The 17,938-nt window shown below is 40.5% G+C and overlaps 1 protein-coding gene across 3 annotated transcripts in view; it reads right to left on the bottom strand.

The window, feature by feature from the left end:
- KCNS3 (potassium voltage-gated channel modifier subfamily S member 3) overlaps positions 1-17,938 on the bottom strand; it is a 492,233-nt gene that overhangs the window by 2,854 nt on the left and 471,441 nt on the right. The window lies entirely within an intron of this gene.

Here is a 17,938-nt window from a genome sequence, read left to right on the forward strand (position 1 = left end):
AATGCAATCAGCAGAGATGTATTTATTATTTTGGATATATGCTGGTTTGGGAGTGCCAGTAGCATGTTTTTTTATAAAATGTGAAGTGGAATACGAATGGTAGGTGGACCTGATTCAATCCCTAGAAAGTTCTCACACTCAACACTTCCACTTCTACTTCATTCTGGTGTAATTGCTACTTTTAAAGGTGGCACCTACATTTCCCCTAGAACTGCTTGCAAGTTCAAATCCAACCAATGAAGACAGTTATTTGGCTTAGGGGCTCCTTTTTTTACTCTAAATCCAACTTAAAGACGAATTGCCAGAATTTTTTGGCGTTATCCCAACAGGTTACAAGTGAAGAGGGTTTCAGGAGTCTACCTTCTTGTAAGGAGCTATTTATTGGCTGTGTCATCTACTGGTAAATGGTAAGGGTAGTAGCTTGGTTTATCACTCAGCCATGTGTTTTTAATTGGGTTTTATCATTTTCAGCTCATGGATGGCAGATCGATTAGATAAGGTCATAAAGGCAGTGAAATTAATGGCCAGTTGGCAGCTCGGACTTTGCATTTTAGGTATATTGTTGTAGGGAGTTCACTGACAGGTTGTTAGAGATAAGAGCTGCAGTCTTGATGTCCCCTATAACTGAGATAACACAGTGTTCAACCAGACGTATCACTAAGCTAACCAGGCTTTAATAAGGGAATCATTGACCCACAGTTGGTTTGCTGGCCTCAGCCTGGCATGTAATTTCACCAGGGTAATCCATAGAGTAAATATGTTACTCTTGAAGATGTCTTCTAATCACAAGCATGAACATTTCATTGTTTCTCTTATGCTGGCCAGTTATTCAAGTACCAAAAAGGAGGTATTCTAATCCGAGTTTAGATTTTATCTTTCTCACCAAATTATCTAAAGGATTTGACTTTCATACCAATCACTGTCGAAATCTAAGTTAAATATTAATTAATACATCTTATTATGAAGCAAGGGCCTGTACCTCAGCTGTCAGCAGATAGTGCAATTGTCTAAGTTGTGATAGAGTGTTATGATATTCATAAAAAATTGCAGGGGTGCATCATAATCGTGGATAGTTCGCACCCGCATATATTCTTGTGTTATACTGAATGATGTTCGTTAAAATGTGGGTTAATAACAAAATGTGTAAGAGCATTTATAGAAAATTAGTTCATGTCAGTCGAGAAGTTAAAACAACATTTAAATGTACTCATGTAATCATTGATATTCATTGCAAATGCTAAACGAAGTAGTTCACGAGTAATGTAATGCATTAGAGTTAAATGTGCACCATATTAAAGTTGCACATGTACGAACGATTAACTGTGTTTTAATGTGTTGAAGAGTAGTGCACACAGATGCAACATTTATTAATGTGTGTTATTCTTGTAGTGTAAAGACCTTAAATGAAGGTTCACGTAGGCTATGAAAGGCCTATTCATGATTTCTTATGTTAGCTGAATTGCGTAGGCCGAAGTGTATTTTCCCCTGGTAAAGCTCTCATTTGTAGGCAGTCAGCAAGATTCATGTGTGAGCAATGTTGTTCCATTCTCATGTTTCTGTTGCAGGTGCAAGGACACTGTTCTCGTTAGCTAGACTGATGCTCTTTTTTTTTTAGAAGTTAGGTATTGAGGAGACCTGCAACATAGTGTCCAGGAATGGCGATAATTGGAAGCTCGCTGAAGAAGCCTGAGACCCAAGGACATACCAACCGTTGCTGGATTGAGTGCAAGTTTTGGTGGGAAATTACCTACGAGATGTGCCTGGCCAGAGGAGGTGTTTCGGAGGCATGTCCTATCTATTGTGGCTGTTGTATTGGGAACAGTGCCCCAACGGATGAGTTAGCAGAGAGCCGTTTGGTAGGGTAGAAGAAGGGATCGATTCTTAGAAGGAAGATTTAGCTTTGGCCACTGACCCTTGCAATGTGAGTGTACTTCTTAGGAAGTCTTCACGAGCTGACACCTTTTCTTGATCTTGCCTGGAAGATGTTAAGTAGGGATGCCACTGTAGTGATAGTGTAGGAACACATTGATAGATTTCTTTTACAGCTACTAATGAAGACTGATATTGAAGTTGGAGCATTTGTTGCCTGTTTACTATTTTTAGAGTTGCTCATTCTTTTTATGCTACACCGGATCAGACTGGTGCGTAGGATGAACTTTGTATTAGTGCCTATGCATGTCTTCAACTTCGTCATGAGGTGCTTGTATGTACAGTTATTTTGGGCTTTGTAATAAAAGCCCTAAATTGTAATTCAGAGTCAGTGATCCTTTCCGAGTCTAAACGGATTGGTCATGCTGTTTAATTGTGAACGTATTGGTTTTCTACCCTTTACACTTCCTAGCAGATAACAAAGATCCAGTCGACCGAGGATTTTTAGGGATATTTAGAGATAATAATCCAGCATAATCAGTTGTATGATATTCAATTTGAATTATGGGCAAAATAACCTTGGTACACAAAATCATTCCTGACTCACAGGCAACATGCAGTGTGGTCTGCACTTGTACTGATGTCTTATAATAGGGTAGTGATTAATACTGTATTATTTTCCAGGGTCATCCTGATACCCTAACAAGCAGCCTCGCCATTCCCCAAGGAGAGTCACTGAAATGGGCGAAGGAAAGCAGTCAATTTCAGCAGTGCATATGTGGCCGAAGGTTATTTAGCATTCCCAGTCTAGAGGTTTAATTATATGGCTCAAAAATGAAACAAGGGGCCAACACACATGCCAGGTGAAGTTCCTGTTGAAGTACAATACAGGAAGTCTTCGAGATTAAACCCATTACAAAAAAAAGGTTGTCAGAATGAAAGATGAAGAAAAACAAGTCACATATAAAAAGTGTTCTGAGTACATTTTACTATTCATAGTCTGTTACTTGTTGCAATATTCCTCTGTTCATTGTGCTAAGATGTCTGAGCAATGTTCCTGAGTTAAACGTCCAGAGTGCCAAAATGATATTCACAACGTTGCCATCCATTTCCACAAACCGTGAACATCACAGTACAAAGATATGCATCTGTCTAATTAGTGTGTTGACTGGTTTCCAGCAGCTAGTCCGGAATTTAGACTTGTATGAATTATTCCTTTAAGGCAGTCCTCCGTGCTCTGTTGTTTATACCTACACTCACTGAAGGTTTTTATTAGCAAGAACTGTTCCGATGGACGCGTGTGTGGCTCTTTTCAAAATGGCTGCCCGACCACGGAACTCTGCGCTACGTCGGGAGATCATAAGGGGATTTCGGCAGTTCCAGCACTGTTTTCTGGACTCCAGGGGGGAGGTTTCCATTACGGAATGTCCCCTTATCATGAGGCTGTCTTGTGGACCCTTCCTCCTACCTTTTGATATATAAAATGTTGTGGAACACCTTCTCCTGCCTTCCAGCTGCCATTTTGTTTCTTCTCCTGACTGGAAGTTCCTTTCAGCTCTGCTTCTCACATAAGGTACTGTGTTTGTGCACTGGCTTTTGAGACATATACCTCTCTACTGTTGGTACCTTGCTCCAGCTACTCTCGAAAGGGCATTTTTCACGCCACAGGTCTTTTAATTTTTTATTTCTCATTAAAGGGAGAACTTATTATTCATTTATCTCTTCTGAGCTGGTTCTACTGCAACTTTGTATTACATGGGCGGATCTAAACAGCTGTTGCTTTCTGGCAAAAAGTCTACTACTGGTGTGCCTGCTATGCACTCAGCTTCCTTGGCACCCTCTATTGATGACCTGCGCAACCCGGTCAATATGGCGCATTATAATTGTTCCAGAGCAGATCCTTCATCCATTGTGCCATCAAAATCAAATTTGCCCTCACCTACTAACAAAAGACTCAAACAAGATCCTCCTTTTCCACTGAAACCTGCTTCGCCTGTGTCTTTAGACACTGTTCTTGAGGAAATACGTGCTTTACGTTCATTTATAGAGGAAACCAATATACTCCTACAGGTATTAGATAGTAAATGGTTTATGCATGATTCCTGGCTATCTACGGTCAAACAACACATCAGCGACCCTCAAGATACCTCTACAAAAATGTCATCTTTGGAGAGGGAGGTGGTTCTCTTCAAAAAATTTGCTGAGGATCTTGAAAACAGAAACAGGCGCAACAACCTCCACCTGTATGGTCTTCCTGAGGGTATCGTGGGAGATAATCCTGTGACTTTTTTCACCTTTTATTCCGTAGCGTTTGGATCTCCCTGCTTTGACTTCTCTGAATATCCAGCATGCCCATAAGCCGGGCCATTGCCTTTCTTCCACATCTGCTCCCTCAAGACAGCGTGATCCTTCTTTTTTTGCAATTCAGACCTTTTGCAAGTCCTGAACGCGGCCAAACTTAAGAAGCAATTAATATGGTCAGAATCTAAAGTGTTCATATCCCAAGATGTCTCAACAGTAACAGCTAAACAACGGAAGGAGTTTACATTCCATTGGTGCCCGATATGCTTTATTCCATCCATGCTTGTTCAAAGTAACTTTTCCAAACAACACCTCTACTTTGGAAGACCCTGCAGGCCTTTGTAAATGTCTTCATTCACACTCTTCAGCTACCATGGATACAGCCGGTACTCCTTCCATAACATGACTTTCATGTGAAAGTCTCTCTGATTTTTTAAAGGCTCATGTAACGATCACTCTAACCCTCATAAATAATTTTTTTTGCAGGTTATGTTTTGGAAATTATTTCTGTTTATAATCATCCATGTTGTGTCTTTTACTTTTATCTTTTTACAAATAGTTTGGATTCCCTATATATTCATTTCCACAAACTCCCCTTAGTTTTTGATTGCCTGAGGTGGTTCATCTCCCCTGTCTGGTGCCATCTTTGTTGTCTGTAGCCAGTCCTAGTATCTGTCTATTTCTCCTTCAGGTATGTATGTGGAGAAGTGTGGCTCAATGTTTAGAGCGGCAGACCCTGATGCAGAGGTCTGGCCCGGGACCAGGGTTCAATTCCCGCCTCGGCGGGTCTTGGGCTCATTTCCTCGCACCTGATAATTCTTGCCTTGGTGCCTATTCTAATCATGGGTCCCACTCTGCAAATCTAGGCAATAGCTTGCTTAATCTCCACAACCACCCCAACAGCGCTGGAATGCCTGTCTTCACTTTGGGGGTGCCCAGGAGTGGACATTTCATAGCGAAAAGCCAGGAAGGGTTCCACAGCGGTATGCGTTACAGCCCCAGGACACTCCAGTTGGGGTATTAGTGCGCTGTACAATTACATATTTCAGTCATCATTTTTTGCATGACTCTCTTACTATCTCACTTATTCTTTCTCTTTTTTCCTTCTCATTTTCTCTTTCCTTTTTCTTAGTGATTTCATTGGATATTTTACTCTATAATTCTCTTTTCTCAAGACTCCTCTTCTTTCTCCTCATCGATGTTGATCGAGTTTCTTACATTTAATCAGTTTTTTTGCATTCAAAGTTGTTTCATGGAATGTGAAAGGTTTTATTAATCCTATACAGAGGCAGAGAATACTATCTCATTTAGCCTCATAAAATCCTGACCTAGTTTTATTGCAAGAGACTCATTTGACAGAGCCCGAGGCTTTGAAGATTAAAAGACAGTGGGTAGATTTAGGGGGTAGGTTTAGTCTTGGTGTCTCCTACTACCACAAAGAAAACTAGGGTAATTATTCTTATTTATAAATGTTTGAAATGTTCTGTTATTTCTAAAGAAATTGATTTAGAAGGTAGATGGATATTAGTTAAGTTGCTCATTAACAATATTTCCCTTACAGTTTTTAATATTTATGGTCCAACTCAACCGGATTACTCCTTTTGGCCTAATATCACAAAAAAATGCATTCAACATAAAGACAAATTCTTTATTTTATGAGGTGATGGTAACCAAGTGATTGACCCTTTCATTGATCTCCAATCCCAAGTCTGTTTCCTACCTCATAAGACCCACAAACAATTTCTCAGACACACCTTGTAGATACTTGGAGGCTCTGTAATTCTAACAACACAGAATTCTCCTTTTTCTCTCCCCCATATGGCACTCTGACCTGATTAGTCTATATTTTTCTTTCTCCTGCTTTAACACTGAACCTTATTTCCTCCAGATCTTCTAGATGGAGGTTTAATAATTCTATCTTGCAACATCCACTTTTTTCTTCCTCTTTTATTTCCTTTACAGAGGAATTCTTTAACTTAAATTTGTCTCCAGATATTTATTTGTTAAGTTTGTAAGGCGCTCAGCGACCCAAAAAGGGTTTCCCGGCGCCAAGACGGAACATTGGCATTAAAGCACGACCTTCAGTAGGTGTTACTGATCAAACAACCAGGTTTTGAGGTTTTTTCAAAAACGCATGTAATTAGTTTCTTTACGGATGGAGGTAGGAAGAGTATTCCAGATGGAGGGGCCCAGATAGGAGAATGATCTCCCTCCCATTCTGGAAAGTTTAAACCTGGGCACACAAAAGTTTCCTGAGGTTTCAGATCTTAAATGGCGGGTAGGTACATAAGGACGTACTAGTGCTTGGAGATATTTGGGAGCAGTACCTGCTTTTATCCTCAACATATAGCTCAGGGCTTTGAACTTAATACGGTTTTCCACCCTGAGCCAATGTAGGTCATGTAGATATCCAGAAATGCTGGAGGTCTTTAGAATCCTGCAAAGCAACCTGGCAGCAGAATTCTGGATTAGCTGCAGTCTGCGGACCACGGCTTTGTTTGACCCAAGATAGAGAATGTTGCCGTAGTCAAGTCTTGATGTAATGAGAGCATTGACTACGGTCTTTTGGTTGGAAACGGGCAACATCCATAGAATCTTCTTGAGCCATTTTAGAATGGTGAAACATAGTGCAGCTACTTTGACAGTTTGTTGGTGCATGGACAGTATGTTGTCTACAATGACACCTAAGTTCCGAACATGGCTGGTAGGTTCAGGGAGATTACCCATTTGAGAAGGCCAGTGGGAGAGCTTCCAGAGGTCTTTTTGTTTACCCAAGATGAGAACCTCAGTCTTATCACCATTTATTTTTAACTGGTTTTTGGTCATCCAGTTGGAAATGTTGGTGAGGCCCTGTTTGAGATAAGGAGCTAGCAGGTTAGAGTCAGAAAGGGAAAAGATGATTTGGGAATCGTCCGCATAGGTAAACAGAGTTAGTCCAGCTTGATCTGCTATATCCGCTAAAGGTGAAAATAGCAATGGACTAAGGATTGAGCCCTGGGGTACTCCGTGAGGTGAGGTATAAATTTTAGAGCAAGCTGTGGTTGACATGATTTGGATCGTACGATTTTCTAGAAAGGAAATGATCCACTCCAGTGCCGCACCGCATATGCCAGTGTTTTTAAGCGTATGTATTAGCCGTTTGTGCGAGATGGTATCAAAAGCCGCACTAAGGTCTAATAAAATAAGTGCGACTGTTTGACCTTCATCTAGTGTTTACGGAGCTTTTCGATTACGACCAGTAATGCGGTCTCCGTGGAGTAACCAGCCCGAAAACCGGATTGAGAAGGATGGGGAGAGTTATTGTTTTCCGTGAAATGTGTTAGAAGTGAGTGAACATGTCTTTCTAGGATTTTCGAAAAGACTGGTAAGAGGAAAATGGGTCTATAATTGGACAGTACCTTCGAGTCAGCCATAGTTTTTTTTAGAAGGGGGTCACCATTGCATGTTTCCATGGAACAGGTACAATGGATTGTAGAAGTGAGGTATTAAGAGTATTAAGAATCACCTTCAAATGAGGGTTATCAAGTTGTTTCAAGATGTTGATGGGAACGGGATCATTAGGTGAACCTGATTTAATACTTTCAAGGATAGTTTTAAAATCGTCCATATTAATGGGAGGTCAACAGTCTAAGGTGCCCATAGAGGCAGAGGAAATAACAGTGTCCTCTTGATTAGTGGAAATGGTGTTGTCGGAGTTGAAACTAATTATTTACAGGATTATATTTTCAATTTTCCCTGTGAAAAATTGAATGAGATTATCGCATTGAAGCCCGTTTAAAGGCAGAGGAGATGCGACTGTTTGGGATCCCGCCAATTCTTTGACCATGTTAAACAGAGTTTTTGAACGATTAGTGGCTTCAGTGATAGTTTTGGAAACATAAGTGGCTTACGTTTTTATACAAGAGGTATGATAATTATTTCTGGCTTTAGTATATATAATTTTTTGCTCAGGTGAGTAATGTTTGCGCCATTTCCTCTCAAGTGCTTTACATTTAGATTTTTCCATTTTGAGTAAGTCATTAAACCATGGGATGGGGGCGATGATTGTTGAGTTTTTTGTGAGATGTGGGCAGACATAAATCAACGGGTTTAGAAAGCCAGGTTTGTGTGGTCTCAGCTGCAATTTCCATTTCAAGACCCTCTATGGGGGAATTACCACAGAGAGCTTTATTTAAAGCAGAGAGGTCAAGTTTTTTCCAGTTCCTTCTCGATGTTATCTGAGGGGAGAAAGGAGGGGTGATTGGGATGGATAGTCCAAGAGTGAACTTAGATAAAAAGTGATCTGACCAGCATATAGGAATGGCAGGATAGCATACCATCTCAGAGGGGCTAGAGAATATAGGATCTAGTAGATGTCCTGCTTTGTGTGTGGGGCCAGAATTAAGAAGCTTGATGTTAAGGGCTGCAAGGTCATCCATCAGGTTATTGCAGATATTGTTAGAAAGATCTTCTAAGTGAAGATTGAAGTCTCCAATGAGAGAGAAGTTCTTAGAACTAAGATGAAGCAGGTAATCTAGTTGGCGAAGGTGGTAGCCCACTGTTTTGGGTTTCCTGGAGGACGATAAACTAGCATACCTGATAGAGTGAAATTAGGGGTCAGAGTTAATTTAAAAGCGGCAGCTTCGCAATCCGGGATGTTCAAGGGGTCGAAACTACATTCAGGTGATTTTTTAAAATAATGGCAATACCACTAGTGCTCTATCTCTCCGCATGATGGCATAATTGGTGGGGAGAGCTGTGGCTATGTCATGGCCGGGGCTGTCATGCAGCCATGTTTCAGTCAGAAAGAGAGCATCTGGCTGTTCTTCCCAAATGAGGTTAAAGATGTCAAGTTTATGTTTGGGAAGTGAGCGACAATTTAGACTGAAAAACAAAAAGTTGTCAGCGACAGGAGCAATATAAGGGGTAGGCGAAGTGCAATTTTTAGTAATGGGGGATATGGTTGGAAGTTCAAGAGCGAAAAGTTACAGTTAGGATGTGTAACGCTACCTGCGTGTTTAGCCTTTAGAGTTATACATCCTTTTGGTCTAGGGGGACGAAGTGCCAACAGTTGTTCAGATGACAATACCTGTATGTTTGGGATTGTTGGAGCAGGGGTCCTAGCCCCTGGTCCCGTCCGGGCTTGGGCTGGCAGAGATACCTCTTCTTCATTACTTTGGTACTCTTTTAAAGCTATGGCATGTGGTTTCACTATAGATTTTGTTACCAGGAAAAAGAAGCAATTACTTAATCAGCATAAAGTTTTGATAGCCAATATCAAACATTTGGAACACTAATTTTATACATCCTCATCTGAATCTCCCTTATAGGAGCTTGTTCCGTCGAAATTTGACTTTAATAAAACATCAACTGATAATGCTTTGTCTGTTCTCCTCCGAACGATTGCTCGGCTTTATGGTGGACGGAATGAAACTGCCAAGCTTCTGGCTAAGTACCTTAAGTCTAGGAAGGATCATGGTTTGATAGATTCTATTCATTCATCAGACGGAAAACTCCTCTTTAAAGACCAAGACATCAAAAACCATGGAATTTTATAAAAAATCTATATACCCCAGAGTCCTCTCCACATCCCCCTTCTATCAATACATATAGGTACATAACTTAACCAAGTCCCCCTTTCATCTTATGTAGACCTGGATTTTGCTCCTCTAGAATCAGATCTAATTACCGTCCATTTCCCTAGTGAATGTGGACTACAAAATGTTCGCCAAATTGCTTGCATTACGCCCTGAACCTCTTCTTCAAATATTGATTGGTTTAGAGCAATGTGGTTTCCTTGAAGGTAGATTAACATCAGACAACTTTTGTTTATTATTTAATGTTTTGAATAATGCCTCAACTCTTCCTTATACCCTAGCAGGCAGTCTCCAACGATGCAGATAGGCTTTTGATAGCGTAAACTGGTCCTTTTTATTTAAGGCTCCTCAATGGCATGGTTTTGGTCCTAAATTCATCTATCTGATTTCTCTGTTAACTCAGCTCCTAAAGCTTCTATTGTAGTTATTGGTCTTGTCTCTCAATTTTTTTAATTTACAGCGCGGTGTACGTCAAGGTTGCCCTCTCGCCCCCCTTCTTTTTATTTTATCACTTGGACCCTTTTTATCTCATATTTATCAAAATACATCTATTTCTGGGTTTGTTTATGGTGATCTACATTTGAAGTTACCAGTTTATGCGGACGTCTTACTCTTTATATATCATCCCAAAACTTCTGTTCCTCTCCTTATGCAAGAAATTTCAGACTTCTCCCTTGTTTTAGGGTATAAAATGAATTCTGACAAAACAGAAATTCTACCCATTACCAAATTCTGTTTCAAAACACATTTTGATGCCACTGGGTTTCGTTAGAACAGTCCTAAAATCAAATACTTAGGCATTTGGTTTAATAATTCCATATTAGACTCAGTTAAATTCAATATGAAGAAAGTGATTAATTGAACTTCTAAACTTTTCTCCTCCTGGAATCCTCTCTTTCTCTCTTGGTTGGGACATCTTGATTTTATTAAAATGATGATTACTCCTATTTTATTACATATATTTTCTATGATTCCCATTCACATCCCAAACATTTATTTTAAAAAACTTGATTCCCTTCTCTCTAAATTTTTATGGGACAATAAAAAATCTAGAATTTCTTTGCCAGATATTTGGAAACCTAAATCTGTGGAAGGAGTGAACTTTCCCGACTTCCGATTATATCATAAGGCCTTTTGTCTTCGAGCAGCTTCTAAATGGCCTCTTACTGAAGCCTCCCCTTTTATACCTCTGTGGGTCACAATTGAACATCCCTTACTTGCATCCTTTTCTGTTAAGAAAGTCCTCGCCTTCATAACAAAGGCCAATCATACCTCTCATCCACTGTTTAAACACACTTGTTCATTTTTAAAACCTCATTATCAAATGGAAATCATTTCTAGGGATGCTTTCCTTCAGTCTCCTCTTTGGTACAATTGTCTTATTACCATTAATAATAGACCTCTTTTTTGGAAATCCTGGAGACTTAAAGGTATTATCTGGGTTTGGGATGTGTTTGATGGTTAATTTCCATGTTCCTTTCTCCAATTTCAGAACACCTTTAATTGCCCGCATTCGTGCTGGCACACATTTTCATCCCTCATGGAAACGTGTTTTATCCTCTCCCCTCTATTGAACCTTCTCCAATAGTGGATCCTCTATTCTATTCTATTCTATTCTGGGTTTGGTAAAGCGCAACAGCTACCCCAGCAATGGGGCGTCCCGGCGCTGAAAGACCGACACACACCCTAACAGACGGGGGAGGGGGGGATTAGAGAAGTACACTAGGGGGCAGGGAAGAGGAGGGTCTTGATTGCCTTATGGAAGACAGAGAGGCATTCTATGGAACGTATGCTGAGAGGAAGATCGTTCCATAGCTGGGGACCAAGAACCTTGAAGGAGCGGCCTCCAGTACGACAGAGCTTTATTCTGGGTACTTTCAGAAGAAGTTGGTTGGAGGAGCGTAGCTCACGGCTAGGGACATAGGGGCGGGCGAGGTATCGTAGCAGAGGGGGGTTTCCCTGTTTGACAATTTTAAAGATGGTAATGAGAGCTTTAAATTTAACTCTGTGTTCCACGGGCAGCCAGTGGAGTTTGCGGATGGTGGCTCTGGCTGAGCATCTGCGGGGGAGACCGACCAGCGTTCTAGCCGCCGCATTCTGGACTCGTTAAGACTCTACTCAGAGTCTTAACTGTATTTCCTAAAGCTTCTTTGATCTATAAACATCTTCTTACTCTTGATGTTGTTCGAGCTAAATCTAAGATAAAAACTGCTTGGAAGATGGATCTGGATTGTGATTGGAGCATGGATTTTTGGAACAAACTATTGGCTAGGTCTTTAAAGATTTCTAGATCTGCTTCCACTACTCAATCCTTGTTCTTTCTCTACCATAGATTATATTATACACCTTCATCCATAGCTAATTTTATACATGCTAATGATAAGGACTGTTGATCCTGTCTTTCTCCTTTGGCTGATTTGATGAACCTACTGTTTTATTGTCCCGCTGTCTATTCCTTTTGGAAGGATGTTTGGAATCACCATTCAGCTATTTTTAACCTACATGCGCCCTTATCAAATATTATTCTTTTTACAGGAAGTTTATCAGAGTCATTGGAATTGTATATACATGAAAAAGCTCTATTTGACTTGATGTTGGCCTTAGCTTTCCAGCAAATCACACTTCACTGGAAACTAAACTTTCAGTAAAGTCCTGGTGGAATAATGTCTTTTATTATCTTAAATTAGATATTGCATTTGCCTCTTTTGGTAAACCATATGTAAATAGAGATTTATTTTGGTCATCGCTATCCAATTATTTACCTAAGATTTCAATGCATGCATCACATAATCGTTCTGAGACTTTTCAACCTCCATAAATAATTTTTGTCTCTGCTTTTTCCTCTACTTTAAGTTTCCCCTGTTTCCTTTTACTTTTGGCTTGCATTTCTGATGTTTTACGTGTTTGCTTCTTCTTTAATAGGTTTACAATTTGTTTCCACGATCTTCCATTATAGAATTGTATTATATTTCCCCTTTTATTTTTCTTTCCCCACTCTCCCTTTCTCCCTATGTTATTGATAAAATGAAAACAGCTTTCTACTCTGTTTACTGCCTGTTTCTCCATGTCTATCCTATTACAGTTATATTATGTTTCATGGCATTTCTTTTATGTAACAGTTATTTACTTAATTAAGCTTATTAAGCACAAAAAAGACCTGTTTCGACAGGTGAAAATGCCAAAAGATGTTTCATTGCCTGAGTAGCATTTGATCTCTGTCCATCACCCTGGGGGACATAACACTAATTCTACAAGGAATGCAAGGTAAACCAGCAGCAACAAGGGATGAAAATATGGTTGTATGCATTGTGGTCACTGTATCAAGAGTTGTTAACAGAACCAGCAATAGTAAGTGAAAAATGTGGCTTTGTGCTTGGAGATAACTGGATACCTAATTGTTTGCTTCATTGATGGTGAACAAACCTGAGTCTATCTGCTTCCGGTCAGTCATTGTAAGCTACCTTGCCACTCCACCATAATACTCTCACTCATCATTTTGGCAACACCCAAGGCTTACTATGGTGATCCTGTTAAATTACCAACATTTCTTGACCTAACATATCTTTCACTTTTTGAATAAACATGATTCATTTCCAGATTGATGCCCTTTATTGTCTCACATTCATTACCTTTTATATGGGAAAGGTTATCTTACTTGGTCTACCCCTTTCATAAATCAAAATGATTTCACATTAAATGATCGAGGATGCTTTCAAGAGAGATTTTGATTGAATGTATGACAAGTTGTAGCTTAATTGCTGGTCAGTGAGTTGCATATTAGCACCAAGCATGTGAAGGTAAGGTGCACTAGGTGCCATGATGTATTGGTCTCCAATTAAACACCCATTGGCCTGAAGAAATCAGATTTTTTTAAAGCAGGATAACCAGTTTTGATAATCCAAAATGCTATAAACTATTGCTAAATTTAATGTTACTTAGCCTATTTACTTTGGATGGATAAAAGTATAAGTTGGCATTGGTCGTAAGTGAACATTCTCTAATTTCTATAGACAACTCTATATCTATGGTGGAAGAAATTAAGGTAGTGGATTTTATACCATATTTAGAGTTGGCAAAACTCTAAAACAGACCCATAGATCTTTTTTGGGAGTACTAGATTCAAGATTAAAAAGGCACAAAAATACAGGAAATTATACCTCCAATTAGACCATAACCAAAGTATGAGGTAGCACTCAGACAGAGCAGTAGAGGACATTTTTCCACGTCTGCGCCTGTAGTAAGAGTTCCTTTCATAGGACCTTCAAAACATTGTGGGAGATGTAGTCCTTGCATATTTCACTTTTGCTTTCATTCTTCCTTTAGCAGTAAAACACAGCATGAGGTAATTGTCTTACTTGGAGCCAGCAAAGGTTAGAATTTACTGGGGTAATCTAATATCATAAGACTTCGCTTTCATTAAAGCTCTTCAGAGGAACATGGAGGTTATGTTGACTCTGCAGTCTGCAGAAGACTTTATATGGTAAAATACTCAAGTACCTCTTTCAGCAAAGACGCAACCCCTCAGTGCAGACTGTGGACAGGTGCCATGGTTTTCAAAGCCAAACACAACTTTTTGTAATCCATACTAATATAATAAAGAGAGAGCCCAAACCTTGGAGGCGGGTAATCTCAGGAACCACAGCACCAATCACAACACCCAATACAGAGTTGGAAAGAGCAGTTGCAGCAGAAGGACATAGGCTATGCAGACACCCACCATATACATTTAAAAGGTAAAAGAACTGTGCCAGCAAGTAGTCCCTTGTGGGCGTGTCTGCATTGTGCTGTGGGCGTGTGCTGGGGGCGTGACAAACTCTGGGGGGGTGGTACGTTCCGCCCTTCATGCCATGTCTCATATTGTGTGCTAATCCCACCCTGCTCTCTTTAAATACCCCTGTACCCCATAATCATAACCCACCCTTACTCCTTAAAATACCCCAACACCCTTAAACACTAACCCATCTTAACCCTATAAATATACCCTGTACCCCAAAACCCAAACCTATCTCTGAACCCTATAAATATGCCTGTACCTCAAAACCCAAACCTACCCCCGAACCCTGTACCCCAAAACCCAAACCTAGCCCTGAACCCTAAAAATACCACTGTACCCCAAAACCCAAACCTTCCCCTGAACCCTAAAATACCCCTGTACCCCAAAACCCAATCCTAGCCCTGAACCCTTAAAATACCCATGTACCCCAAAACCCAAAACTACCCCTGAACCCTAAAAATACCCCTGTACCCCAAAACCCAAAACTTCCCCTGAACCCTAAAAATACCCCTGTACCCCAAAATCCAAACTTAGCCCTGAACCCTAAAAATAACCCTGTACCCCAAAACCCAAACCTACCCCTGAACCCTAAAATACTCCTGTACCCCAAATCCCAAACCTAGCCCTGAACCCTAAAAATACACCTGTACCCCAAAACCCAAACCTAGCCCTGAACCCTTAAAATACCCCTGTACCCCAAAACCCAAACCTACCCCTGAACCCTAAAAATACCCCATACCCCAAGCCCAAACCTAGCCCTGAACCCTAAAAATACCCCTGTACCCCAAAACCCATACCTATCCCTAAACCCTAAAACTACCCCTGTACCCCATAACCCAAAACGATATCTGAACCCTTAAAATACCCAAACACCCCAAAACATATACCTCAGTACCCCAAAACATATACCACTATACCCATACTTACCTTATCCAAACATTAAAAAAAAACATGCTTTTACCATTCATGCATTTAGAACGAATTTCGTTGTAAATGCATGCATGGTAAAAGCATATAAAATGTAATGCCATGAGTTATAATGGCATTGCAGAGTCATGGTACTTTCGTAATGAAAGTATGCGGAGTTTTGGTATGCGGAAATAAAGTTGCGGAATAATGGGTGTTTACCCTCCCCCGGTAAGTACATTGGTGGCACGGCGGCCCACATCTCCAGCAACATATTCATATTTTTTCACCACCCATTTGAAAAATGCACAGGTCTCTCTCATTGATGGCCAGCATCGACATACACTTTTAGACACACCACTCGCCACAAGTTCTAGAATTGCGAACTTTAGAGCTTGGGAGCTACGTTCGAATCTCTGCATCAGCTCAACATCCTGTGATTCCCGGCAAATCGCTTTGTCTCCCCGTGCCTACCACAAATGAATGTGTTCTTCTGTAATGAAAATAGTGCTCATGCCATGTTGTCGAGTTCGCGCTATATAATATTGCAAGGAAAAATAAAGTAGGGATACTCGAGTTCACACACTACTGAACGCGCACTCTTAAGTGCATCAGCAGTGCACTGTGAATCGGAGCATTTCACAGGCTTGTCACAGATAAGAAATGCTATCTAAAAGAAATCCTACCAAACAATATACTACTGGCCGGCAGCAATTCATACCCGGATAACGTCGGGACGGGCTGCTAGTACTCATATAAAGCAGCACAAAACATTTCAGAAAGGTCAATAAGGCTGCCTTCAGTAAGGCTTCCTAGCAATGTGGCATTGACAATGTGGCATTGTCTTAGATGTATACTATTTGATACCTCTTGAAAAGAAAAGAAGTGGCCATGCACTTCATAAAATAAAGCTACAGAGATTTAAAGCCCTTTAAAATAAGGAAATTTGAGATGATTAGAGGACTTTTCATGCCATGGAAATAAGAAAGGAGGAACAAACTACTTAGATAGAGAAATAGCTGGGAATTTAAGTTGTGAGCAGGCACCTAAACATAGAAAAGTAAGATCGAGAAAGGCCCTTGCCCAGGCATTTATGAATCACTGTCTTTAACTACATCATCAAATGAGGAAACAAATATTTTCGAACAAGACCCATAATCAAACATACCTCACAGAGTTTCAAATCTACCCATTTGAGACATGATGCTGAACACCTTCAAGTCATATGGAGCAGTAATATATTCTGGTCACCAACTTTGGATTAGTACTCAAATGAATGAAGCCATAAGCGTCTATCTACTCTCAAGTACATGATATGAATAATGAATACCCTACCATTATTTGTATATTCATTTCATGCCACATCATGTCATCTATCATAATATGTTGTTTAAAAACACTATGGGCCAGATGTATCAAAGGGTTTTATCCATTCTCTGCCTATGGGAAAAGGTGTTCATACATATGACCCTATATGCCTTAAATACCACCTTTATGTGAATAGTCAAAAAGACCTGTAGGGCCTAGAAGTGTCTATGGCCCCTATCATGAGAGGGGCCGCTATCAATACTGCACTTTACATATTATTACTGATCATAACGGACAGCCAGATTTCCCAAGTTATGAACATGGCTGTAAGAAAGTCGATGTATGTTTGGCGTGGGTGGAATAGTAACACTGACATGTCAGGGTGAACCGCAAAAGTTATTAAATTAAAAGGAGCTCAGCCAATTGGTAGCAATGGCACAAAGCAGACAGGCTTAAATTAACGAAATGTTTAAAGTATTTATGCAGTATCAAAACAGTGTTAAAGTCACAACAGCAAAAAATAAAAATACTAAAACAAGTAAATTGTAATAAACAAATGATACCAAAAAGAATAAATGCAATTATGGGGATCAGAGATATACATTCTTAAAGATTTAAGTGAAAGCAGCACCATGAAGTACTATATACCAATCATAAATCATAGTCTATGCAGGCAGTAGCTTGGTATCTAGGCACGCTGTTAGGCTGACCGTGATGGAGAGCGGATCTGATACACTAGTCAAAGATTTTACCTTCTTACAATGGGGCTCATTAGGATTGCGGATTTTCCGCATCCTCTGGGCCGGAGGAAGCCACCGCCGGCCCGGAGGATGCGAAAAATCCGCTGCGGACCCACCAAAGACTCACCGCCACATTAGGATGGCTGGTGGGTCCTGGTTTCAGTCCGCTGTTTTTCCGCCGCGGTTGGCTTACAACTGCGGCGGAAAAGCTCTAATATGGTGGCGGTGTCTCTCAGACACCGCCAGCCATATTAGGATGTGTTTAAAAAAATGCTTTTCTGCGGCGGGTTTTCCGCCATGGAAAAGCATGTGAAACTTCACTGCGGGGGCCCATTGTGGGCCCCCTGGGTGAAGGGGGGCGTGGGGGTGCACATGGGGGGTACCTATGGTACCCCCTTGTATTTGTATGCAGAAATCGGCAGGCACCGCACGGGTCCTGCCGCTTTCTGCATACAAATGCAATG

Source organism: Lissotriton vulgaris, chromosome 6 (assembly GCF_964263255.1).
Source record: "Lissotriton vulgaris chromosome 6, aLisVul1.2, whole genome shotgun sequence".
In the NCBI taxonomy this organism is placed as follows: domain Eukaryota; kingdom Metazoa; phylum Chordata; class Amphibia; order Caudata; family Salamandridae; genus Lissotriton; species Lissotriton vulgaris.